Raw genomic sequence first — 27,540 nt, 5'->3', positions numbered from 1 at the left:
TTCCAACACTACTAATCTATGATTCTATGATTCTAATTTGGTTAAACATTCTTCCATGTCCATTCATTTTCTACAGGGATTGCATGTATGATCTGTGAAGCTTAACTAACACTAAATACAGGATTTTTTTTTTCTAATTTAGGGCATTTGCTGCCTATTACATGGAAGCCTTCAAGTCTGGAGGCTTCCAAAAATCCTATGCACCACTGGGCTGTTGCTGGCAGAGCAGGAGGAGGATGGAGGTGATTTTGCCTCCTGTTCCTCCTCCAGAAACAACCCCACCCCCCCAGCTAGATGGGCCTCTGAGCCCATCTAGCTCACTTATGGTGGTGGCTGTGGATAGGTGATAGATTGACCATGGATCCTGGCTTCTCCTCTCTCCTTTCCATCCCACCCACTGGAACACCCCCTTTTTGACTTCTGTAAGGCCGTTTGAGGTCATTGCGGCCTTGGAAAGCAGCCAGTGCAGTTCTTTCTTCCACGACTGTGAGGAGTTGAAGAGGGGCAGGGGGAAGAATCTGATGTTGGATTCCCTTTCCCAAAGTCATAAGAGTGTCTACAGCCTTAGAAGGGGGAATCTGAAATACCCCATGGTTCCTTTGCCTATATATGTAAAGGCTACACATGAGAACAAAATTAAAGCTGTAATCTTAAACATGCTTACTAATAAACATGCATAGGACTGCAGCACTATATGTGTTTTATATTGCTTTCAAGTTTCTTTAAAAAAATCTATTGTTAAACCTATATGTAAAATGGTTTTCTAGCATAGTACTCAAGGACCATCCCCATGTCACACAGCCCCCCAACAATCAAAATGTCTGTCTTGTCTGCATTCAACTTCATATTATCCCTATAATATGAACATATAACCATTTTTGGATGAAGGTGTGTTTTAGAAGTTCTTATAAATACATATACAGTACTCCATTCCATAATTTGTCTTCATGCAAATAAGCAAAGAATAATGTTAACTAATAGAAGGCTAGCCAACATCCAGAAAGTGCTTTAGAAAATGAGTTACTGGCATTGGCATGTTAAAAGCAAGTATCCATGCCAGGTCCATTATACATAGGGTGACAAATATGTGGATGGATGCAACTCGAAAAAATGACATTGAGGATCATTTTCAAGGCCATGTATCACTGCACAGCATGATGGGTTAGGCTATGTTTGGGAAATGGTCACAGCTCTGAAAGCAATGAACCCATTTAGCCATACCTAATACCAAAGCAAATATAAGAAGTCGTACTACTAAAAACACACACCAATAAGTTAGAGAAAAAACAAACATAGCTTTGGGCTACTGTACCATTTTAAGCATCCTACATAGCTATTTCAATATTATCTATTTGTTAGCCAACTCATTTCTGATCATTTGATTCCAGGATTGCCCAGATCAGACTGTTATTTGCAACAATATGACCAAAAATAGGAGACCTGGTCATATCCTTAAAGTACAAGAAAAAAGCACATGCTATAAACAGAATGTAGATATAAATGAACAGAGATGTGGGGTTTGTGCAAACAACCCTGTTCAATAACATGGAAGTACAGGACTTACAGAATAAGCCAGCATCTGGTTATCACTTGCATAAAAGCTATAAGGGAGTCATTCAGCAACAGGATTGGAACAGATGATGGCATCTCAACCACAGGCAACAGGACATTTCAAATCATTTTTTAATCTTGCTGTGTTGAATTTTGCTTAGCACCCACATGCCAGTAGTTACAGATGAGCTGTGGATACAGAAGGTAACCATGTCCAGAGTCCAGAACACTGATAAAACACCAGACTCCTTCTTCTAGGGAGAAGTATGTGCAAGAGTAACAGCATCAATAAGCATTTAATCTGTTTGCAGCTACATCTTTGCCTGATGATTAGCACATGCATCTTTGAGCTCAAGAGCATCTTTCATTGGAGGTAGCCTATGTAGATGCCTCTTGCCTTTGGTAAACAGTTGTAGGCTGGCTTGGTCAATGGTTCTGGGATCTAGGGTACCATCCATGTGGCATACAAATCTCTTGGCATCTGATCTGAGTAACATCCAGTTGTGGCAGCTTCCTCATGGTTTCCCCTGAAGACTGGAACAGTCTCTCCTAGTTGATTGCCCTTCATTGGGTTCGGTAATGCCACTTACAGTCACCAACTCATATTGCTATTGCAATGTGTCATTAGGACATCAGAAAGAAAATGAGCTAAGTCAGCTTTATTTTCATTTGTGGCAGTAGATCAACTCCACAACTGCAGTAGCTTCACATCAGGTCCATCAGTGAAGTATCGCATTGGCCTCTTCAGACCCATTTGCTTGGATTGTGCAGCACCCTTTGTAGAATAGACTCCAATTTTGCTATAAAAAATTATGTCTGCCCTGATTGTATTGTCACCAAAGTACCACAGAAAGGAAGAATACATCAGCATACTCACCAGATGTCTGTCATTCCCGAGGCTTCCCTTTGGCTTAAATCAATGCATGACCATCGATACATGCACATGTTTCCAGATCTAAAAGTGTACAGTATCCATCCAAGTAATGAGGATGTGAATAAAGTCTGCCTTTGCCATGATGTTCATCTGTCCTCCAACCTTTGCAAGCAACAAATGACACGGGGATTGTCTTCCACATTAAGACATCAGACATGGGTATCATTCAGCCAGTGCCTGCAAGTTTAAGAAATACCTCTGCATGAGCTTACCATCAGGTTTGATAATTTTCTTTATGTTCTGCTGTGTGGTAGCAATTGATTTTTACAATGAAGCAGAAGTTTTTGATCTTTTTTCAGTGGATCATGACATTGGAGAGTTGCTCTGATTAGTCATTCTTTCATATTACAAGATGCAATTTTTTTCCTCCCTCATTAGCCTTCAGCAAATCATTGGTCACATCATTTGTTGCTGTATCTTTTGTTTTCCAGGAGACCAGAGGTATGTTACTAGTATCAGGTTCTGTGACTTCTGTGGGTGCTGTTCTGAATCTGAACACACTAGAATGTCCACAGTTGCTCTGTTATGGGTTTTAGGGTTGTTGTTGTTGTTTTTTTACCTCATCTCCATCACATGTCTGTAATGTAGGGTATTCCTTATAGGATATGAATGGAGGTTTACCACCACTATCTTCTAGGGTCAGTGGTCATTTCGTATCCTGTGAGATGTTTGATTGCTCAGAACATGTCAAACAGAACTTATTATGGGCTTCATCATTCCTTGTGTTGCCAATGATTCCATAGTACCCTATGAAAATTTTGTTTACCCATTTGGTTATGTGTTCTGCACAAAGCTGTTTTTTAAAGTTTAAAATCCACTGCAAAATTTCAAGCAGTGAACTCACAGTGGACTGATGATGCTGTACTCTGAAGCCATTTTGTATCAGCTGGGCAGATGAGCCCCACCAGCATAGTTTGCATGATGATAGATTGTCAGCCACAATAGCAGGGCTTCAAGGTGGAAAGTCCAGTTACCTGTACAATGTCCATCAGGATCCTCATGTAAGTTGGCCAAATCACAAAGTTTGGGTTGTCACTGTACTGAGCCATGAAGTTTTCTACAGTCTCTTTGAAAGTCTTTTCACCTAAACCAATATCAGGTTTTACACCACATTACTTTTTTTCCATGCAAAACAGCAAAAGTAATCTCCATTGCCTTTGCCTCTACACCAGCAAGCATCCACAGCACCCTCTTATTAATAGCCACCCACCTCACTTCCTTTGGCAGAGACTCCCAGAGAAGGACCGCTGAAGCTGATCTTAGGGTCTGGGCAAGTGTATGTGGGATGAGATGCTCCTTCTACATGTGACACAGCACTATCTAGGTCACTATATGTGCATGCATGGTACACTACTATGTTTTGCCCTCCATCATAGTGTGTGTACTGTTAGATGCATACATACCAAATTCTGTCCAAAGGTCACCCGAGCCAGCATCTTCTGTGTCCTGGCTGAATGACCATCAAATGTGGTTTTAATTGGTTGCAATGGTGAGCCCAAACCATGTTTTTGTCATACTTTCTGCCACTTTTGTTGTTTAAGCCATTTTAGCACTTTACCCATCAAAGACAGACTTCCGCTGATATTATATTGTTGCTAGCACAGCCCTTTAGCTTTATTTGGTTACAGTATATCCAAATAAATTCATTACTTTCAGATTGTGACAGTTTCCCTGAAAGTAGCCTCACCCAGTGATATGTGACCTTGAAAATGACTTTCAATGTCATTTTTTTAGGGTGCCATCCACACACATTTTCCTTGTCATCCTGTGTACAATTGATCTGGCTTGAGTGCTTGCTTAACATGACACCAATACAAGTAAAAAAAGAAGATATTTTAACTGGACTGCTATATAAGCAAAGGACATCTTTTCTTATCCAGTCTATTGATGGAGTTATAGAAAAATTGTTCAGCTGTAGTAGACATCCAAAAAATCTATCCCAGTCACTGAGAGAGTGTCTCATTTATTTAAAAAATATATATTTATCCTGGAGTCTTCCTAGAGTTGACTGCTTTCTAAAAGGCTCTTACATGGTGTCTCTACATTAAGCAAAACACCTGCAGCCTTTGCACGGCTTTCTGCTTTCACTTTCTTTACAGGATTAGGAAGGGTGTAGAGTGTGAAGGATGATCACACTCGAGATCGCACACAATCATGAGTGTGCAATAAATTGCTCGTGTAGAGACACCCATAGTATTATAAAAAAAGAGCAAAGGTGGCCATGTTGACCATAAGAAAAATTCCACAATCCATATTAGTGTAATACCAAAAATGGATTTTGGCCAACCAAAGGATCACCAAAAATGAGCAAGCTTTTGAGATCTCCAGATCTCTTAATCGCTTATTTAAAAAGTGGAGGGGGGGGGGGATAGTGGAAGATACCTGACTGGTGAAGTCACAGTGTCGGCATGTTCAGAGTCCCAAAACAAAGTGGGAGAGGAGGGCTCTGCAGACATTCAAATTCAGTTCTTCAGGTCATGTGGTGGTTACAGGTTGAACCTGGAGCTGTCCCCAAGGGTTCTAGGAGCAAGGGAGAAATGCTGGATCCCCCTTTTTGACAATATAAAACACAACTGTTATTCAGATGTGTTTCCAGCCTGGGTGAAGCACACAGGCTCCTTTTACCGATGGACTGCAGAGAGAAGCTAAGCCAGTCTTTACATTAACCAAGCTGGAGATAGTTTTAGATGCTGTACTAGGTTAAAAAAAAAAGTGAATTGAAGCCAAATTGGGTAATTTCACCTAGTAGTTGGAGGGGATGAATGCTCAGAGAAAAAAGTCCTAGCTGCAGGTGATGCAAAATCCTCTTCCTCCAATGCAGGAAGGGTTCTGCTATAGGAGAGCTACATTTGGTATTCTCCATGTATCTCTCTCTCACACACACACAACAAAAGTAGCTTACTCAGAAGAAAGCATGACTGAATCAGTCAGCAGCTCCCGCCACCTCTCCCCTGCAGGCAAAAGCTCTTATCTCCAATCAGCAGCTTATCTCCATTTTCAGCACCCAGCAGGGAAAAGCATTGGAAAAGCATTCTGGCAGCCAAAACCTCCCACAAAAACATCCAGAAAAATGGCAAGGGGTGGGAGGAGGCCGGACCAAAGGTACGAAGCAGGCAGGTTTTTAAAGGGGGGCATGTCACTGGCAAAGGCTTTATGGGCCAGATTAGTCCCACAGGCTGTTCCCTGCCCCTGGCTTACTGCATCAAACAAACTCTGCTTTCTGAATCAACTTTACATTTTATAATGTAAAGGTTTTACCAAGCTCTCTCAGTCTGGGGGCTCTCTCTCCTTAGGCCACAGGAAGTGGGTGGTGCTCTTAACTACCTCCTGGTTCCTCCCAGGAAGCGCATCACACTCAGTGCATAGTGACTCCTCCATATTGTTACATCCGCCCACCCCAACGCACACCTTAGGAGAACGCTGTGGGGCTCCACATGACAGGGATCAGTTTGCTGGGCTGGCCTTTTTCCAGGCTAGCAAGACCAGCCAGAGAAACCCAAAGGGAAGGGCACTGACCGAGAGGTTCCTTATGCAGAAGTCCAGCAATATCTCTAGTGTCTGGCATGTAAGGGCCCTGGTTCCTGAGCATTCTCTCTGCTCTCCTTACGTCTCCCAGAAGCACCGTGTGTGTGTGTTTGTGTGTGTGTGTGTGTGTGTGTGTGTAAGAAAGTTCCCTGCCAGATGAGAGAGAAACATAAGGGAAGAGTACTAGAGCTATGAACCTCTTAGCTTACCCTTTCAAGGATTATGGAGTCTTCTCACTTTTCTTTTAAAGCCCCGAACTCCAGCTCATCACAGTGGCTTTGCTTTAGAGGAGGCAGCAGAGATGGCAAGCCAAATTCTTCAACCCCCTTCCCCAGCTACACTACCTGCCTAGAGCTGGTGGGTTCGTATTATAAGTTGCTGGAAGGCAGATGCCACCATTAGCAAGAAGGTGGTGCCTGTCCTGCCAACCCTGTTTCGGCAGCCAAAGAGAAAGTGCTTGAGCCAGGTGTGGGGACTTAGTGCAACTCCACATATTTGACTGGGGAGTTGGTGCCAGCCATCCAGTGGACAGGTAGCAGTGGGATACTGATACCTGTCCATCTAATGGACAGATAGCATCTCCCAGTCATTGGCCTTGGAAACCCTGAGCAGCACTGCTGCTGCCTAAGCTCCCAGAAAAAACAACAACAGTGAAAACACTGGAACAGCTGCTGATAAGTTCCTTCTATGTCCCTCCCCAAAAGCACTGTGATTGGAAGTAAAAAAGGAGAGCCCTGGTAAAGTCATGCCCTGGTTCAACCTGTCCGTCACAGAACTACACCCCCTCTTCTCTGCTAGTATTTCTCATTGATTTATCAGAGCTTGGAGATGCATGTGAGAGGTTCAAACATGTATCAAATTGGCCGGAAAAATTAAACACAGGAAGACCCTTCTGAATCTCTGAGGTGGTTCTGAACTCTTGGATCCAGCCTGCTACACCGCAGACCTCTTTGGACCCAAACTGCTTTGTATTTGGACACAGTCTGCATACCTCCAAAGTAGGTCTATTCACCTTGAATTTGTGCCTATATTACATCATCCTTAACTGGGGCGGCGGGGGGGATGCCCTTCCCCCATCTTTGATTTGTTCCTCCTATTCAGAACATCCCAGAGCAGTCTCTGTAAAAATTAGCTCCCATTGAGGAATTTTGCCTATATATCCTGGGCTATTCACATTCTTTGGTCAAGTCCAGGACTCTGGCCAGGTATCGCCTCTAGGCAGACACACAGTGATAGATTTCTGTGAATAGGACTGAGAGCAAACATCTGATGCTATTTTTCTGGGTAACTGTCTCAGACATTTGAGCCCAGCATGCAGGAAGGTGGAGATATCTTCAGAAATAAAGGTTTCACACATCCATACCTGTCACTGTGTGTGATTGTGAACTGCACTCCTTAAGCACCAATTCAGAACGGTCAATCTTCATAGTGTGTAGTAGCAGCCAGTGGAGTGGTAGATCTGGGCCACTATCTCTACTGAACCAGCAGTAAGCCAACAACCGTTCGCAGCCTCTGCTCTTAACGCATCTTTACCTAACTTAGCAGAAGGAATGGATCTGAAGGAGCAATCACAGCCAGCCATCTCTTCCATCCATCTGTGAACAAAAAGGGCAGAATTACAGGATCAGTTATAATGTATTTTCCTTCAATTATAGTGGTTAAGAAAGGGAGGGGAGTTGAGGACAGGAGGACTGAGAAAGGAAAGCTCATGCTAATTTTGAAGCATGAATCAGATTTAACAGGTTTATATTCTCTGGCAAGCTTACACCTAAGGCGAAACCCTAGACATCTGCACTTGTCCTCTGTTATTGGCTCTCATGAGCATAATGTGCAAAAACAACTATCTTTAAGGAAAAGGGAAAACAAGGGCAACTTGCAAAGGGCAGAGGCTATTTTCAGCTATACTGATCCTGCAGCTGCCAGCAGGGATCTGAGTTTGTTTCTAGCTGCTCAGGAAGCTTGAGAGATTTGCTCACACAGCCCCCCCCCCCTTACACCTCAGAGCTCAACATCTGCTAGAGTTGGGGGGGGGGAGAGATCTAATATTCTCTTTGAACTTCCTCCACATTCTATTGCTTGCTGTGATCCATAATTAACACCCAAACTGTGTTAACTCCTTGACGCCGGAGATTCGGCTGTGTCAAGTGCCCAGAATGGAACAGACAATGCACAGAGAAAAGGGGGGGGGGAGTTCTCTTGCCTCAGAGCAAAAGCCCTGCTATTATCCAGATCGCCCCACCCAGATCCCAAAGCCAGGCCATCTTTACCCATTCCAGTATTGGGCTGGATGCGCCCGATCTCGTCTGATCTTGGAAGCTAAGCAGAGTCAGCCCTGGTTAGTGCTCGGATGACAGACCACCTGGGAATCGGGCTTCCTATTGAGCAGGGGGTTGGACTAGATGGTCTCGTAAGCCCCTTCCAGCCCTAAGATTCTATGATTCTCTTTCAGTCTCCATGCATCCTTCTGGCTGAGCTTCCCTTCCCTTGCTCCATGCACTTATCTCCTATTTGTTTACCTCTTCCCTTATCATGTGCCCAAGGGTCTGGTACCCAATACAGCTGCCAAGGTTCCAAAAAAGCACCATAAATGTGAGATGGTCTATTGGGAATGATAAAATGTGTATTTAGTTGAAAAGCTGTCCAGATCCTACTGTTACTCTCTGACTATATCATGCGTGGGGCCTCTACAGCCCCCAGGCCAGAGACTTGGGCTTCCTTTGTGCCCCTCTCCTTGTGGAGGACTCCGCAGGGGGTCATCTGGCCCTCCACCCAATTTTAGTTGCCTGCCCTTGGTCTATACTCAAGGACCACTTTGTCACATAACATTTTGCATTGATCTCTTTGAATCTCTGTAGCTGTCATTAAATCTAAGATGACATGCTTTTTTCATAGTAAAGTATCTTCTATAGCATTTTCCTGATCCAAAATGTTGAACACCAATGAGCAATACAACAAAAGATCATCTCAGTGCATTCAAAGCTTAACGTGGGTTATGGCTCTCTGAGAGAACATAGAAGCTACGTTAGTAGAAACGTGCATATTAAACCGATGGGTGCCCCCTGGAGGAATTTAGGGATGTACGAAAGTCACTTACCTGTTCGCGGATTATGTTGATGGTGGGGGGGGAGGCGTTCCATTCCTCCCCCCCGGAATCCTCCAATGGCCGGCTGTGCTCCGCGGCAGCTCCGTGGAGCAGCCGGCCAGGCCCAGCCAGGCCAGAGCCATCCGCAGCCAGATTTCCAGCCGCGGAGGGCTCTGGGAAAAACAAAACAAAACCCGCGTATGCAAATGGCGGCGGCTACAGCCGCCGCCATTTGCGTTCCTTATTTTTGGCCGTCTTAATCTATGTAAATATTTATGTAGGCTAAAATGGCAAATCAAAAAGGGATGCAAATAGCACCCGCTACGCTATTTGCGTTCCCCTTTATTTTCGCCGTCATAGTCTACGTAAATATTTACGTAGATTAAGACGGCCAAAAATAAGGAACGCAAATGGCGGTGGCCATAGCCGCCACCATTTGCGTACATGGTTGTTGTTTTTTTTAAACCCAACCCAGCATGATAGGCTATATAAATCTTTATGTAGCCTAACAAGTCTTTTTTTTTTTTACCCAGCCATGATAGGCTACGTAAATCTTTACATAACCTATCACATCTTTTTTTTTTTTTTACAAGATTGCAAATGGTGGCGAGGGCAGCCGGTCGGAAGACCAGCCGCTGCAGCCGCTGCTGCAGCCGCCGCTGCTGCAGCCGATGCCGGAGCCGCTGCCGCCCGGAAGATCCACCCCAGGTAAGTCTCGTCCCAGGGGGGATCCGCGGGGGGGCGAGGGGGCAGGCCATTCTGCCACGGAGTTTGGGGGGCCGAATGCACTGGCATTCGGCCTCACTGAGATCCATGGCAGAATTCTCTGACATCCCTACCCTATCCACTTTCTCCACACCATGCATAATTTTGTAGACCTCTATCATGTCTCCCCTTACCCTCCTTTTTTCCCAAGCTAAATAATCCCAGCTGTTATAACTTTCTCTCACAGGGGAGATGCTCCAGCCCCTTGATCATTCTAGCTGGCAGCAGTATGAGGCACTCTGCACATAGACTCCACAGCACTTTCTGGAACATGACGTCACATAGTCCTAACTGTCATTTTGGTATAATCTGATTTCTGCAGTTATATCAGAGGAGTTAAAGGTAAAGGGGGAAAAAGAAGTTTGTGAAAGCTAATTAAATACTTTACGTAGGCGAAGCCACTGAAATTCAGCAAAAGCCAAAAGTCCCAGTTTGGGGCAGTAAAATCAGACACTATGTGAAATACCAGTATTTCACAGGGAGCTCTTCTCCCTTCCTCTTCACATATTCATTTCAAGCAAGCTCCCAGCAGTGGCCATGTAAGAGTAGAAAGGTAGGGAGAGAAAAACACAACCAATGTGCAGACTGTGGAAGAAAAGATGCGGTGTCTCCTATATTATAGAAAGCTGTTGCCTTTATGCTATGTCCCTTACTGGTCTACTAAAGGAGTGAGTCTTAAGGTCTCCCAGTCAATACAAGACTACTGAGCTGAGTGGGAGAAGGCAGGTTGAATTTGAATTAAGGCAGATTATTTCCATGGGCAAGCAGCTCAAAAGGTTTGAGGCACAGCTCAGAAGATTGGGGGCACATGCCCCAGTGTGCCTTCTATAACAATGCCCATGCATATGGGAATTGGTGCAATCATACTCCATTGCCAAGAGACAAGAGACCCTCATGCAAAATACATCTAAAGTGATTTACCATGTACTACTAGTAGGAAATAGAGGAAGAGAAAGGGAGAGCAGTTGTAGGGATGGCGGAGAATTCCACCACAGACCCCAATGAGGCCGGATTCTAAAGTATCCCCCCCCCCCGAGTCGATGGTGGAACGGCACCACTCACCTCTGCCTCCCTGAGGACCCATCCGGAGCTGGATCCTCCTCTCCGCGATCCTGCAGAGCCGCCGGCTGGCTCTGGAGTGCCAGCGATATGGCCACCATTGCCATATCGCTGGCTGAGAGGGACTGTCTCTGGATGCAAATGGTGTCCAGTACACCATTTGCGGCCATAAAGGTCTTAGATTAAGGTAAATGCAGCCATAAATGGCTGCATTTAGCTTAAACTAAGACCTTTACAGCCGCAAATGGTGTCTGCTATGCCATTTGCATCCCTGTTTTTTCACGTGATAGGCTACACATTTATATTTACATTGATATTTGCGTAGCATATCACATGAAAAAACAGGGACGCAAATGGCGTAGCAGACACCATTTACATCCTGATCCCTTCCTGCAGTGAGTGCTCAGTGTCAGCCATACGGCATGGCAATGGCGGCTGTATCGCTTGCTGTACAGACCTGGCTGGCGGCTCTGTGGAGTCACCGCGGAGCAGAGCCGGCTGGCAAGGATTCCGGGGGGAGGAATGGATTTACCTCCCCCCCCTGCGGACACCCCCCCCCCCAGACTGGCAGGTAGGGGATTCGTACATACCTAAACAGTTGACATGAAGAGAAAGAGCTCTAGTAGTTTCCACAGGTGCCCATGTAGGTTGAAGGGAAATCTGGTCATACAATTCCCACAATGCTGTAGGAGCGAGCAACCACTTGACGACAAGACCGGAAGAGGAGGAATGGCTTGCAGTCATGATGAATGTAAGAGGAGAGCAGTGAGACAAAGAAGTGGAATCTATACACTACATTTTATACATAGCATGCAGTGGATCCTCAACATTTTCTTTACCTTAGTGTAAGTGCATGGGGGCCCAAAGTGGATCAGGACCACCATGTGGAGGTAGGGGAAGTTTAAATTTTCCCACTCAGCTACTTCCCTCCAAGTCAACCCCCCATGCAAGGAGACTAAAAAGAGGTGTAGTGAGAATTTGGGGTGGGGTGGGGAAGTGGCTGGGTGGTAAGGTTTAAACTCCCCGATCAAAGCATAATGGTCCAAATCCTGCCCCTTGCACTCACACTAAGATAAACAATATGGAGACTATCAGCTGCACGCTATCTATGCAACAAAGCAGTTCAGCCCTAGGTAAGGTAGAACTCAAGGTCGTAAATTTTCTTAGGCAGTGCAGAATTGGTGAAAGATGTCTTTAGTGGGGGCCTCTTTATTAGAGCCTTTCTACATGAGGGATTTATTCTGTGCTCATGATTCCTCACTCACAGTGGTTTGTGGGTGCTTTACACAACTTCGTCATCCGCCAGGGCCTCTCCCATGCTTCGCAATCATTTTAATCCCCCCCCCCCAAACGAGGAAAGTCTGGTATTTCCATGAATGGCGGCATGAAACCCTAATGTATTTGTGCAATTCTGCTATCCCAAAGTGCCACCTAGTGGTTATGTAATGGAACATATAGAAAGGCAGAGAAAGGAACCCCCCCCCAGAAAAAAAGCATGTGTAAAGGAGCCAATCTTAATCCCACAAAGCATCTGGAAGCAGAAGCCTTGGTAAAGTGGAGGGTTAAAAGCCTCATACAGAAAAGCCATGAGTGGGTCCCCTCCTCCTCACCACCATCACCAGTGTCCAGAAGAAGATGGCAAGGCAAGTGGAGGTGCCTGCTCTTTCCCCTGGCTCTTGTCTCTCTTTATATGCTTGGAGAGGATGGAGACATGAAGATGGGGAGAGCCAGAGGGCTGGCAGTCCCCTGTCTCCCATTGGAGTGTGGACTTTGGCTGGCAACCAACTATTCTGGTCATAGGGTTCCAAGGCAATTCTTCCATATGCCACTGACAAGATCCATATATGAAACCAGCCTTCAGGAGGAGATCAAGCATGCTTACCAGTGTGGTATAGTGGTGAGAGTGTTGGACTGGGAGCCGGGAGATCCGAGTTCTAGTCCCCACTTGGCCATGGAAGCTCACTGGGTGACTTTGGGCCAGTCACAGACTCTTAGCCCAGCCTACCTCACAGGGGTGTTGTTGTGAGGATGAAATGGAGAGGAGGAGGATTATGTATGCTGCCTTGGGGTCCTTGCAAAAGGAAAAAAGGTGGGATATAAATGCAATAAAATAAATAAATAAATAAATAAAAATAAATGAATACCCTAATGAGATTTTCTATGCATGTAAAAACTAATGACGCCCCCCTCACACCCCTTAACCATTAGAGGCACCCAGGGGCCTGTCAATCAAAGACACAATACACAAGGCATGTGTGCAAGACTCATTGACATCAGTGGGAGCTGTCCAATCCAGAGTATGCCCAGAAATGTTCCTAGTTTTGTGCCTCAAGTCAGCCCACCCTGATTCATTTGCAACAGCATTACATCATCAGACATGACAACTACAAGGTTATTTCCTCTTCTGAATGGAGAGCAATCCAGTATCTTGCCCCAGAGTTGCCTGTGCTTGATCAGCACCTGCTTTAGAAAACCATTGATTGTGGAGGATGCCTTTTAAGGATGAAGAAAATGCTCTTTTCAAATACACTTTGCACTGATCAGATGAAAGAAAGTTTTTTCTTCTTCACAGTGCATAGTGAAAAAGCCATTAATAAAGATTAAGGACAGTAGTGAGTCACTGTGGGTCAGATTTTAAGATGAATTAATATTGCCTAATCTATGCTTTAGTCTGGAAGGCAATGGGCAAAATATGCTTTCGGATTAATGGCAAGTTGTTACCAAAAACCCAGACCAAATGAAATTGTCACCCATCCCTCGTAGCATACAGATCTCCAGGGCTACTGCCAGGCCCGCTATATTGCTTGTATTGAGACCCTTCCCTTCTGCTGGGAGCACAATTCCTATGTGAAAAGTCCATCTGCACCCCCAGAGCTCAAGGTACCCCAGTTAAGAGGAATACCTTACCCTCCACCAGGGATGGGGGAGAAATTCATTCAGTTCACATTTTACTGAATTTTGCACTTTTGAACCATTATGTGATCTGAAACAGTTATTCTCCAAACACACACTTCTCTGATTTTTTTACACAAAAATTTGTATATCAGGGGAAATAATGATAAAAAATGCATTATGTTAGGAAAATTGCTTGCAAAAATGCATATATTAGGCAACAATGTATGTATTAGGTACACACAAATGAATTTTCATGTAAACTTTAAAAACAGTAATTATCAACATTTGGGATTAATCAGACTTAAGATTGGAGAAATCCTCAAAGTTTAGGATGAACCCAGATTGACAGATTCATCCAACCCTCACCTCCACTCATTGCTCTGTGTGCCGCCATCTTCAAATTGTCCATTGGAATTGCTTCTCAAAGGTTTTCCCACCACAATTCTTTCCCACCAAAAGTAATGATTTCTCAAGCTATGTGAATGGCTTGATGGTGCCCTTAATTTCTTTTCACCAATGTTAAGCACCATCAGGGGCGTTGCTAGGGTCTTAAAAGATCCGGGGCACAGGCCCATAACACAAATTTGCATATATATACATGTGTGTGTGTATACACACACACACACACACACACACATACACAAGTCTCAGTGCACGTCTAATATATGTGTGTGTGGGTGGGTGTGGTGCATGCATGCAGGGATGGTGGAGAATGCTGCCACAGATCTCGGTAAGGCTGATTGCCAGTGCATTCAGCCCCCTGAAATCCGTGGCGGAACGAAGCCCCCCCCCACCCCGCGAAATGGGTCCGGAATGGAGCCCTCAACCCACTACACATGCGCGAAACGGAGCACTTACCTGCTGCCGTCCGCGCCAACTAACGAATGGCGGCTGCCTCTGCGGCCGCCATTCACTTCCTCTTCATAGACGTGATAGGCTACGTAAATATTTACGTAGCCTATCAATGCACGGTAAAAAAAAACACCATGTACGCAAATGGCGACGGCTACAGCGGCCACCATTTGCATTCCTTTTTTTCTCCGTTTTAGCCTAAGTAAATATTTACGTAAGCTATTACGGTGAAAAAAAGGGGAATGCAAATAGTGTCTACTACGCTATTTGCGTTCCCCTTCTTTTTTCGCCGTAATAGCTTATGTAAATATTTATGTAGGCTAAAACGGTGAAAAAAGGAATGCAAATGGTGGCCACCGTAGCCGCCGCCATTTGCGTATGCATTTTTTTTTTTTTACTTTGCCGTGATAGGCTACTAGGGATGTACGAATTGTGTACCTTCCGCAGTTTGCAGCCAGTGCTCCGTACCATCATTCGCAAGCCCCCGGAATTCTCCTCTTTTTTTTCCGCTCCAAGAATTACGAAGATAAATCCGTACCAACAGCCATAATTCTGCATAACTTCCGTAAGAAAGGCTATTTTTCGTAGATATTTATGTATTTTTTCCCCTGCCCTGAGACGTGCAGTAATTACTTTCAGCCAAAACACTTCCTTCTCCTCGGGGCTTCTCAAAACAAGGCTGTGCCTGAGTGATGCACTCTTTGTAAAGCATGCTGTTTGAAAGAAAGAAAGAAAAAACCTTTTAAAATGACAATGCTGGTCTGGAGCCCTGCACGAGTATTATTCTCCCTGCTAAGCTTTATATTTCCACATCCAGCCTTGTTGGTGACATGGTGAGGCTAAAATGGAGAGGAGAGCCAACTCTGTGTATGTCTACTCAGAAGTAAGTCTTACTGAGTTCAATGCAACTTACTCCTACACATGTCAGCACCCCACTTGCCCCCAGCTCAGCTTTGTATTTCCACATCCAGCTCATTAGCAAACCTCCTGTTAGTTATCTCACTGGGTGACTTTGGGCTGGACTCTAACCACTGCACCACACTTCTGTTATGAAACTCATGAAGAAAAAGAGACAGTATAATGGAAAGTTCTTTCTGAAACAGTCACACTTCACTTGTACAAATGCAGCATGAAGGGAAAGATCAGCAGCCTTCTCTTTGTTTGAATAAAAAGCACACTCTGCACATGCTCAGGGAATGGACAAAATGAGGAATAAACATACCAGGGAATATGAAGAACTATATTCTTCCATTGTCTCTGTGTGTGTGTGTGGGTAATCTCCCTCCATCCAGCTATTTCCCTGGAACCCCCCACCCCATTCACCCAAGGGTCTTCTGAGATAACTAACAGGAGGTTTGCTAATGAGCTGGATGTGGAAATACAAAGCTGAGCTGGGGGAAAGTGGGGTGCTGACATGTGTAGAAGTTGCATTGAACGTAGGCTAAAATGGAGCCGTGATTCCACTTATCATGGCAAGGGGGAAAAAACCCAGCGTATGCAAATGGCGTAAATACTTTCATAGCCTATCACGGCAGGGGGGAAAAAACCCAGCATATGCAAATGGCCGTGGCTACCGCCATTTGCGTACGTTGGGTTCCCCCCCCCCCACCGTGATAGGCTACGCAAATCCTTACGTAGCCTATCACGGCCTCTGCAGGGACGCAAATGGCATCCCTGCGTTAGCTGTGATAGGTTACGTAAGTATTTATGTAGCCTATCACGGCTATGAAGAGGAGGAAGCGAATGGCAGCCGCAGGACGGCCGCCATTCGCAAAGCAGCGTGGACGGGAGCAGGTAAGTGCTCCATTTCACGCACCTTTTGTGGGTTGGGGGCGGCAGGGACTTTGTCTCGTGTGCCTTACGTGGGGTGAGGGGACGGGGGCTTCGTTCCGCGATGGATTTCGCGGGGTTGAATGCACTGGCATTCGGCCTCACCGAGATCCGTGGCAGAATTCTCTGACATCCCTACTTAAGCCCAGTGCTGCAGTCTGCCTCCTGATGGAGGGTGCGGAGGAAGCAAATTCCACCCACTTTGTGGTAAATACTTGCACTGGAGTTAAGTTAGTTGTCTGCCCCAATTCAAAGGGCTGTTTTCTTATTCTTTACATCTCTTCGAGGCCTGGGAGCTTCATATGTCAGGCATTGCCTTTCCCCATGTGAGTTCCAACTCCAGTTAAGGGATCCATGTAGCAACCCGTGGTCCTCCAGATGTTGGTGGACTGCATCTCCCATCATTCCTAACCTTTGGCCATGCTGGCCGGGGGCTGGCAGGAGTTGAAGTCCAACAACATCTGCAGGGCTACAGGCTGCCTCCTCCTGATCTTGGGTTTTGCTTCATGTGCCATTGCAACATGAGGTCAGTTATTAGCAGGGTATTCATGGTTGTAGTTGTAGCCCCACAGCTGGGTGGAAAAGGCTTCCAAGTAAGCTGTGCTTATGTTCTTCCATTTGGTCTTTTAGGAGGGTTTGCACTAGGGATGTACGGACTGTGTAAAATCCACTCTGTCTTTTGCGGCTTGTCCAGCAACTTTTGTTCTGCATACGCCCACAGACGGGTGCAATTTTTTGTTGTTGTTGTGTGGAAAAATACGCAAATAATTACGTAAGAGGTTTCAGAACAGTTTACATAATTTACCTTAGCACGTAACATTTAGCATATTGTCCCCCATTCCATTCAACTTATCCTTAGCAGAAATGTGCGTATTTTGCTACAAATAAATATGTGTAAATTTTGGGAAAGTAAAAAGAATCCAAAAGTCCACGGACTCCATTGCAGCCTAAAGGGGTCGTTCTTGAGTGGATACCGCAGGTCAGATTCTTAGAAATCCAAGCTCAATTTAGTCCATCTCACATTTCTCCAGCATCCCTAGTTTGCACTAGGCATCCTCTAGGCTTTGGTTGACAAATGATGTGTTGAGAAACACTGCTGATGGGTAGTTGAGATTATTTGTTATTTGTGTTTACATTTATATCTTATTTTAATGGGTGATTTCATGATAGCTGGTTTTAAATATGCTTTAAGCCTGTAGTTGGCCATCCCTTGTCCTCCTTAATAGAGAAAGCTGATGCAAAGGTCACAATCTGTTGTCACAATTACCATGAAACAAGGGCTGTGTAAAAGACCTTTCTTTTTCTTTTTTAGAAGCCTCCCCTGTCCTGCTTTTCTGGAAATCCAGATGCTATTTTTGTTCACCATTTCCTCATCTATAGTTACATGATGCTGGAATTCTCTTCCTATAAGCCAATGTAGCTGATCCAGTCTTTGTCCTTTGCTGGCATTCTGGCCAATGGTTGAAAAGAGCTCCTTATGTGCTTAGGCTTCATTCATTTCCAGATGTCTAATTACAAAGGCCTCCAAACCATCCTCCTCCTGGAGGATAATTTGCACTTTGTGACTATGGTGTGACAGCCTTGTGAAAACATAACACCATTATGGGCTGGGTTGTTCAGGATTCCATCCAAAGACAAAGGGTTGGATCCAGGATCTGCCTTCTGTGAGAGAATGGGAAGTTCCATAAGAGGCAGGGCTACACTCATGGAAGGTCTCACCCCCTGATTTTGGGGGATCCACCCCCACAGGTCATCCCATTCAGCAGGGTCTCCTGACACTCTGTGTTGCATTTTAAGGGAGCGGGGGGGGGGGCTGCAGTGGGGAGGAAGGAGGGGACATGGAAGTCCACTTCCACCAGCGCAGTTGATCCAACTTAAATCTGGATCCAACCCAAAGTCCCCAAGATTCATTTTTAGTATAATAAATATCTATTTATCATTTATTTATCCAATAGATTTATATACCACTGAGCATAATTAAATGGTCTATCTCTAGGTGGTAGAGAACAACCTATTCGATGTGTGGAGAGGTTTGGACAATGGTATACCCTGATTAAACACTTATTCCCCAATGTACAAGGGAGGTTCATGCGCAGAAGCAGAAGCCCACTTGCATTGCTAACATAGATGCAGATGTGCATCCTGATGCTAGTCCACATCTTGACTGCGATGCTCGCCTAGGCCTCGCTGAACCAGCTGGATGCCACTCTGGGTTTGGCTGGAAATGGGATTCCTCATCCAGCACCACTAGCTGTTGTATGTGCTGAGAGCTGGATCTTGGCTGTGGAGAATTTGCGCCCATCTTTTAAAATCCGCTATGCACAATTACATATCAAAAAAATAAGTTTTGTACCGGCCCCAGCTTAGAGGATGGAGGGGACTCTCTTCACACCTCCAGCTGCTCCTGCAACAGCTCCCCCTGGCTCGGGAGGGGATGGACAAAATGGGAACGTTAGCAGGAGGAGCCGGGAAGAGCTGATCGGAGCATTCACAAGCCTTCGCACCTGCCAGGCAGGAACAAGTGCGGCAGTGCCTCAGTTTCTGCCTCCCACCACTCAACCTTTCTGTCCAGCCAGGACTGAGAGCTGGCAGCCAGAGCATGAGGAGCACCGACATCCAGGCGGTGCTGGAATCCCATGGCAGCGCAAGCCAAACACCATGCTGCTGCTCCCATGGGCTCACACGCAGGCAGGCAGGCAGGCAGGCAGGCAGAGCAGGCAACAGAGCTCACTGCTCTCTTTTGCCACCAGGAAGTACTGCCCCACCTCTTCCTCCCCTCCAGTCCCGCTGAAAGGAGAGGGGGAGGGCAGAGCAGCACCGGCTGCCGGAGCAAACAGGAAAGAGAAGAGGTATGAGCGTCCTCTCCCCGGTACAGTCACAGTGATGGCAGCTGATGGGCCCTGCTGAGCCAGTCGCTTTTATTTGGATTGACCATTGGCCAGGCAATTGCTGCTGTGATGTAATCCCCAAAATAGCCCACTTCTGCTACATGAACAGCAGGCAAGGCTCTTCCTGGCCTTATTGTTTTGGAGGGGAAGGGCTATCCAGCAGCAGCACCCTGGTGGGCAGGAAACAGTGGCAGGTGTGTGTGGGGGGATACTAATCCACCCCCTAACTCTGCCACCCGAGGAAAGGGCTTCACGCTGCCTCATGGGTGGACCGGCTCTGACTCTAAAGCGGCATGACTTTAAAGGACGTGGTTTCCTAGCATATTTTCCCACAGATTGAATTTCTGAGCTTGCCATTGATATTTAGGGGAAAAAACCCAACAGATTTTTCCTTGCATTTTTAGAATATTAAAAATAAGGCTCTTCTTTTCACCCTCTCCAGAGACAAATGTGGAACATCTGTCAGTTGTATCATCCACTTGAAGTGGGTGATAAAGTGCAGCATTGGCAGCGAGTTGATCAATTTCTGACACAAATCCATACAATGTCTGTTTAGAACGGGCAGATCATTCCATAGGAATTATATGCCATCAGTCAGTTCCTCTGGTATTCTGCATTTCTGTGCCTGTGATCTTAATGAGTGAGGCTGCAGCACTGGCATTCTCCTGGCACTGTCCATTGCTCAAGATGTGAGGGAGCTGTCACGGCTGCATGGCTGGCAAAATGAAAGGAATAAGCAACCCATTCCTTTTTTTCGGAGACATTCTGCAGCAGAAAACAGGGGATGTGCCAGTCATTCCCCAGAATCCATGGATTGTAAGTTCCAGAACCATTACTTTGTACTGCTAGTACAAGTTTGGGCATGAGTGAGACAAGGCTAAGAATTTTAAAGCCATGTTGGTTTCAGTGGGCATGTTATATATGTGTATAACATGTGTCTGGAGTAGAGGTGCACGAAACCCACTTACCTGGTCTCGCAGCTTTTTGTGGTGGGGGGGAGGCGCTTCGCTGCTCTCCCCCCGAAGTTCAGGCCGGGGGGAGGAGGCTTCCTGCCTCGCCCGGCCAAAATTCAGGCCGGGGGGGAGGCTTCCCGCCTCGCCCGGCCGAAATTCAGGCCGGGGGGGAGGCGCCTCGCCTTGCCCGGCCGCGAAATAAAAAGTTTTTTTTTTTTAAAAAAGGCCCCCGTGATAGGCTACGTGACGATTAACGTAGCCTATCACGGCTAGATCTGCAAAGTCAGCCGTGATAGGTTACGTAAATCGTCACGTAGCCTATCACGGGTGACTTAAAAAAAAAAAAAAGCGCGTACGCAAATGTGAGCCCCCATAGGGAGCCGCCATTCGCGTTCCTTATTTGGTCGCTGTAGTCTACGTAAATCTTTACATAGACTACGGCGAAAATAAGGGCAACGCAAATAGCGTTGCCCTTATTTTCACCGTAGTCTACGTAATCTTTACATAGACTACAGCGACCAAATAAGGAACGGGAATGGCGGCTCCCTATGGGGGCCGCCATTATCCGTACGCGCTTTTAAAAAAAAATGTTTAAAGTCACCCATGATAGGCTACGTGACGATTTACGTAGCCTATCACGGCTGACTTTGCAAATCTAGCCATGATAGGCTACGTTAATCGTCACGTAGCCTATCACGGGGGCGTTTTTTTTTTTTTAGTTTTATTGGAATGGCGGCGGCGGCAGCCGGTCGAAAGATCGGCTGCCACCCCCACCCCTGACGAAGACCCGACGAACCGCCGCTGGGACCCGCCACCGGGAGGGACATTCGGGAAAGGTAAGTCCCGTCCCGGGGGGGGGGTGCGGGGGGCGGGGTGTGTGTGTGGAGAATTTCTCCCCGAAACTTGTTCAGGGGGCCAAACACGTTGGCGCTCGGCCCCCCGAAGTTTCGGGGAGAAATTCTCCGCCAACCCTAGTCTGGAGAGGGTTCAGAGGAGGGCAACAAAGATGATCAGGGGACTGGAAACAAAGCCCTATGAAGAGAGACTGAAAGAACTGGGCATGTTTAACCTTGAGAAGAGAAGACTGAGGGGAGATAGGACAGTACTCTTCAAGTACTTGAAAGGTTGTCACAGACAGAAAGGCCAGAATCTCTTCTCGATCATCCCAGAGTGCAGGACATAGAATAATGGACTCAAGTTACAGGAAGCCAGATTCCGGCTGAACATCAGGAAAAACTTCCTGACTGTTAGAGCAATATGGCAATGGAACCAATTCCCTAGGGAGGTGGTGGGCTCTCCCACACTGGAGGCATTCAAGACGAGGCTGGACAGCCATCTGTCAGGGATGCTCTGACTTGGATTCCTGCACTGAGCAGGGGGTTGGACTCGATGGTCTTGTAGGCCCCTTCCAACCTTACTATTCCATGATTCTATGTGTCACACATAGAATGTGTCATCGTTTCCCAAATTTTGCAGAAATTTCATCATAGAAAACTATGGGGGGGAAAAAAACCTGGCCAAAAACATGCATTTCCCCCTTAGGCTAAAGTGTGAAAATGTGCATTTGGGGGATTTGCACATTTTCACATGTGTGAATTTGTGCAAGTGCAAATTTGTGCAAATCTGGAAAAAAATCCAATTCTGTCAATAGGTGGACGATGAACGAAAGCCGCCTGACAATCTGCAAAGCACAGACAGGGTGGATTTTATACAATTTGTACAACCCTAGTGTCACACATGGGCTTACCTCCCTTGTAGGTCAGGGATTTGCTGGAACTAGGGATGGCGGAGAATTTCTCCCCGAAACTTCGGGGGGCCGAGCGCCAACGTGTTCGGCCCCCCGAACAAGTTTCGGGGAGAAATCCTCCGCCCCCCCGCCCCCCCCCCCCCCGGGACGGGACTTACCTTCCCTGAATGTCCCTCCCGGCGGCGGGTCCGGCTGGCGGTTCGTCCGGTGTTCGAGCGGGGCGGGAGCGGCAGCCGGTCTTTCGACCGGCTGCCGCCCCCGCCATTGCAATGAAAGAAAAAAAAAAAAAGTCCCCTGATAGGCTACGTGACGATTCACGTAGCCTATCACGGCAAGATCTGGAATGTCAGCCGTGATAGGCTACGTGAATCGTCACGTAGCCTATCACGGGTGACTTTAAAAAAAAAAAAAAAAAGTGTGTACGGATAATGGCGGCCCCCATAGGGAGCCGCCATTCCTCTTCCTTATTTGGTCGCTGTAGTCTACGTCAATGTTTACATAGACTACGGCGAAAATAAGGGCAACGCTATTTGCGTTGCCCTTATTTTCGCCGTAGTCTACGTAAACATTGACGTAGACTACAGCAACTAAATAAGGAACGCGAATGGCGGCTCCCTATGGGGGCCGCCATTATCCGTACACACTTTTTTTTTTTAAAGTCACCCGTGATAGGCTACGTGACGATTCACGTAGCCTATCACGGCTGACATTCCAGATCTAGCCGTGATAGGCTACGTGAATCGTCACGTAGCCTATCAGGGGACTTTTTTTTTTTTTTTTTTTACTTTCGTGTTCGCGGCCGGGCGAGGCGGGAAGCCTCCTCCCCGGCCTGAATTTCGGCCGGGCGAGGCGGGAAGCCTCCCCCCCCGGCCTGAATTTCGGCCGGGCGAGGCGGGAAGCCTCTCCCCCCGGCCTGAACTTCGCGGGGGGAGCAGCGAAGCGCTCCCCCCCACCGCGAAAAAGCTGCGAGAAAAGGTAAGTGACTTTCGTTCACCCCTAGCTGGAACCCTATAACTGACAATGTGGCCAGTGTTCTAATAGCACCACCATTTTGACATTGCATGGAGAGCATCATGAGAAGGTCACAAGCATTGAGGAAGAATCCCTGGGTTGCATACCCTGCCTTAGAGGAAGCTGCTTTAAACCATGTCAGACTGTTACATAAGAAGAGACCTGCTGGATCAGACCAAAGACCTACCTAGTCCAGCAAGCTCTTCACACCGTGGCCAATCACATGCCTATGGGAAGCCCACAAGCAAGTCATGAGTGAAATTGAACCCTCCCGCTCAAGTTCCCAGCAACAGGCATCTTTAAGTAAGGATATGCATTGGACTTGGATAAAGCCTGAAACCTGAGTAGAACTGCCCCACTTTGGTCTGGTTCTTTTGCTTCCTAAAGTGAAGAGGGGCTCAGATTTCCAGACTTCAGCTTGGGTTCAAGTCAAAGCAGATGGACTCTGAATCAGTCTGAGCCAAACTGGGACATTTTCTGAAGGGGGATTAGGGGGACATAGCATGGACAGAGGGGAAGCTTACCCACTGGCTCCCCCTGGAAATCCCCCCTGCATGCCAATTAAGCTCAGACCCCCCACCTTCTTAAAAAAAATAAACCAAATTATCATGTGGGAGTGTGTGTGTTGGTGTGGTGTTGGTGTTCCAGCATGTGGGGAAGATAAGGGTTAACCCGTCCCTCCCCCAGTGCAATTAAGCAAAGAACGTTTTCCCATTGGCATCAATGGACACTCAGTGCTCTTGGAAATAGATCCAGGGCTGGGGCCCAGGCTGACAGATCAGTCTAGAGGTTTACACCGGAAGTCTTTGTTTTGATCAAAGTCCCCCTGGTGAGGATTCAGCACATTAGAGTTTCAGCTGTTGCTCCCTGAAAACTCACCAACACTTCCTGAGCTCAACTGCTTATAGGTGACAAATCTGGCTTCAGTCCTCTTGCAGGACTATCATGAAAGTCTTCCTCTCCCTGCAAACCCTCTCAGCTTCTGCCTTCTGTGGTTTTAGCTCTCTGTTTTCTGCCTTCCGTTCCTCGGGACAGCCACTGCTTGCTGCCACTCTGTTGAGGCCCGTCTGAACTTCTCTAGGGCTCACCTTCACTTCCAGATGAGGATGACTTCCTTTTCCTCTGCCTGACTTCGGCTGACTATTGACCACACAATTAATGGTAGCAGAACTATGCCTGGCCTTTTATACCTTCCAGCCAGAACCATCCATCCAATCCGATGTTACACAGACTGATATTTCATTGGCCTATAATTAAGGGCCAATGAGTGGAGATAGAATCTTCTCTTCTGGACCTATCAGTCTCTGACCTGTGCTCCCTCCCTCTTTAATTCCACCGCCCAGTATAAAAGTAGTGGACTTTTAATGTCACAATGACATAATTGTGAACCTCTTAGGTGACAGCTAGGTACTGCCTTTCGCAGAGCGACTGTATCAGCTTTGCTGTTTCCTGGCAGGCTGCCACCTGTATCTCAAAGCTTCAGTTAGAGCCAAACTGCCAACCTTTTACCTCAACATGTTAACTATTTGTATACTAAAACGACTCTAGGTAACAGAAAACATTCACTATTACACAGTTTGTTTCATAATATTTTTTACACATTTTTACTTCAGGATTTATTGATTCTCCACACTTAGCCAGGCCTCCCTTAGCACATTTCGGGGTATGCATGGACGTTTCAGAGCCAAGAGCGTTATTCATGACTGGTGACTGGTCAGGGCTTGAAGCCATAGGGTCACCCAGACATTGAGATGAAGCAGGAGGAATCTAAATTGCCACCAACCTATCCTATAGGTTGAGGATGGGTAGATAATTAATAGATCTGGAAGATTAACCTATTGCAGATGTTGTGAAGCTTAATAATGATCTTTATATTCATCCAACTTCTGTCTTTCACTTCTTCATTTCTTGGTTCACTTGCTACTCTTTAATGGTTAATAATTCCAACAAGTACAGAAATCCAGGAGCTGGATATATTATTAGATCATCCCATTAGCTTTAGGATAATCCTCTTGCTCAGCTTGGTTTTAAGAAACTGAGCAAGCATATGCACTATTCAGATCAATAAAGTACTCTGTACTCACCTTGAATACAAGTGGTTTATTATTATTATTAATAATAATAATAATAATAATGAATCAGAAGCTGGCAATTACAATACTTTTCATGGCCCAGTTTGGTGATTCAGAAGTGACTCATAAAAAACAAAATAATTTCCCCCCCTAGGCTGGGAGAATGTGACGTACTTAAGAAGCAGTAGTGCTTTTTTAAAAAATATTCTTCATAATTAGACAGAAAAATTGTACATTTTTAAAAGATTACAAACTATCTGAACTCACATCATACATCTGTGGATGCTATATATGGAATACAGAGTTGCTGAGTATTTCTCTGCAGTTCTTACAATCTCACTGTGAAAGTGGTAGGGGTGCATGAAAGCCACTTACCTGGTCTCACAGCTTGCTTCGCGGTGGGGGGGAGGCGCTTCGCTGCTCCCCCCGAAGTTCAGGCCGGGGGGGAGGCTTCCCTCCTCGCCCGGCCGAAATTCAGGCCGGGGAGGAGGCGCCTCGCCTCGCCCGGCTGCGAAATAAAAAGTAAAAAAAAACAAACAAACCGCCCCCGTGATAGGCTACGTGACGATTTACGTAGCCTATCACGGCTAGATCTGCAAAGTCAGCCGTGATAGGCTACGTTAATCATCACGTAGCCTATCACGGGGGCGTTTTTTTTTTTTTTACTTTTCTTGGAATGGCGGCGGTGGCAGCCGGTCGAAAGACCGGCTGCCGCCCCCGCCCCCGCCCCTGACAAAGACCTGCCAAACCGCTGCCGGGACCCGCCGCCGGGAGGGACATTCGGGAAAGGTAAGTCCCATCCTGGGGGGGGTGCGGGGGGGTGCAGAGAATTTCTCCCCGAAACTACTTCGGGGGGCCAAATACAGTGGCACTCGGCCCCCCGAAGTTTCGGGGAGAAATTCTCCCCCATCCCTAAAAAGTGGTGCAAATAAAGATCAGAAACTGGGATGAGCATCAGCACACTCTGGGCATGCCGGAATCCACATTGTCCCAAAGGGGGAAGGTGAGAAGAACATGAGATGCAGTAAATTAATTGTACATGATAATAATATAGTTAACTTCAGCCATTAGTAAATGTGATCACATTATCCTTTCGGAGACAATGTCTCCAATCCATCTGTGTGCACACAGAGCCTTCTTTAAACAGCATTAACAGTGTCAATCATCTGGTCCCCCTCCCAAACAGCTGATTGGCACGATACTGCTTTTTAAAAGAGGGGTCTGCATGGGAAGGCCCAGCAGCTGGATTAGGGAGAGGAACCACATACAGTTCTCTGTGAACCAGACCCATTAGAGATAAGGATGGATGGATTTTATCCCATTACATTCTGTTTCTTAAGTCTTCCATGGCTTACCTGTGCCCAGTGTTCCGCTCTGCCTGTCTTCCCATCCTCCATAGAGGATTTCTCTAATAAATTTTAGAGATGGACTATGTGCAGCTTTCTCTCGCCACAGCTGTTCCATTCTTCCACAGGCTTTTGGTGTGTGCATGTGTGCACATGCAAGTGTTTTGCCTCCAGCTATGCTAAGCGCACAATTGTGTGCAGTGAAGCTCTGTGCAATTTTTTGTCGCTTGCCCATGTGATCTTGCACACAACCACATCAACGTTCCCTTGCTTTGGTTAATGGAAAGTATAAATGTATATGAGTATGGATGGAAGTTAAATGTATAGCTTCTTTACTGTCCGCGGAAAAGCATGCTCTGTTTCTCCCAAAAGCTGTTTCTTGCCAGCCAGCTTGGGAAAATTCAAAGTGTCTCTAGCTAGATTTAAATGACAAAATGGTTTATTATTTCAGCTCTGCTCACCACACTCCACATTCTAGAATTTTACTCTGATTTTGTGTGAGAAAATGTTTTTATTTTCAGCTTTTAAACGTTTAAAAGTGCAACATGACTGCATCTGAATCAGTGGAACACAATGCAAATGAGCTCTGGATTTGGGCAGAGAGGACGTCTGAGGGGGTTAGGGGGAGGGATGTATGGACTAAAATCTGTGTAAAATCCGTTCTGTCTATGTTTCACAGATTGCCAGGTGCCTTTTGTTCCATCGTCCGCACATCCACGGAATCAGATTTTTTGTTTCCTGAATTTTGCGCAAATTCTTGCACATGTGAAAATGCACAAATTGACCCCCAAATGCTCATTTTCATGCTTTAGCCTGTGTGGGAAATGTGCAGTTTGGGAAGGGTTTTGTTTTTATTTTGTGCATTTTTCTACAATGAAATTTGCGCAAAATTCAAGAAAGTTAGAAAAACAGTCCAAAAGTCTGCAGAATCCACCCAACAGGGGAAAAGCCAGCCCACTGCAGAATCCATGGGTTGGATTTATGAAAATCCAAACTCATTTCGTTCTATTGTGGATTTCTCTGACATCCC

General features: G+C 46.2%; 1 long non-coding RNA gene across 3 annotated transcripts in view; it reads left to right on the top strand.

Moving 5' to 3' along the window:
- The window catches only part of LOC146347454 (uncharacterized), a 156,002-nt gene that overhangs the window by 88,165 nt on the left and 40,297 nt on the right, over positions 1 to 27,540 (top strand). For all 3 annotated transcript variants that reach the window (XR_014789880.1, XR_014789881.1, XR_014789879.1), the window contains one exon: positions 9,686 to 9,800. This is a non-coding gene — a long non-coding RNA (uncharacterized LOC146347454). The remainder of the gene's footprint in view (positions 1 to 9,685; positions 9,801 to 27,540) is intronic.

This window comes from Heloderma suspectum, chromosome 4 (genome assembly GCF_057233095.1).
Source record: "Heloderma suspectum isolate Gila_16-S chromosome 4, 16-S_ref, whole genome shotgun sequence".
Classification (NCBI taxonomy): domain Eukaryota; kingdom Metazoa; phylum Chordata; class Lepidosauria; order Squamata; family Helodermatidae; genus Heloderma; species Heloderma suspectum.
Note: the sequence above shows the minus strand (reverse complement) of the source record. Positions and strands in the feature narration are given on the sequence as shown.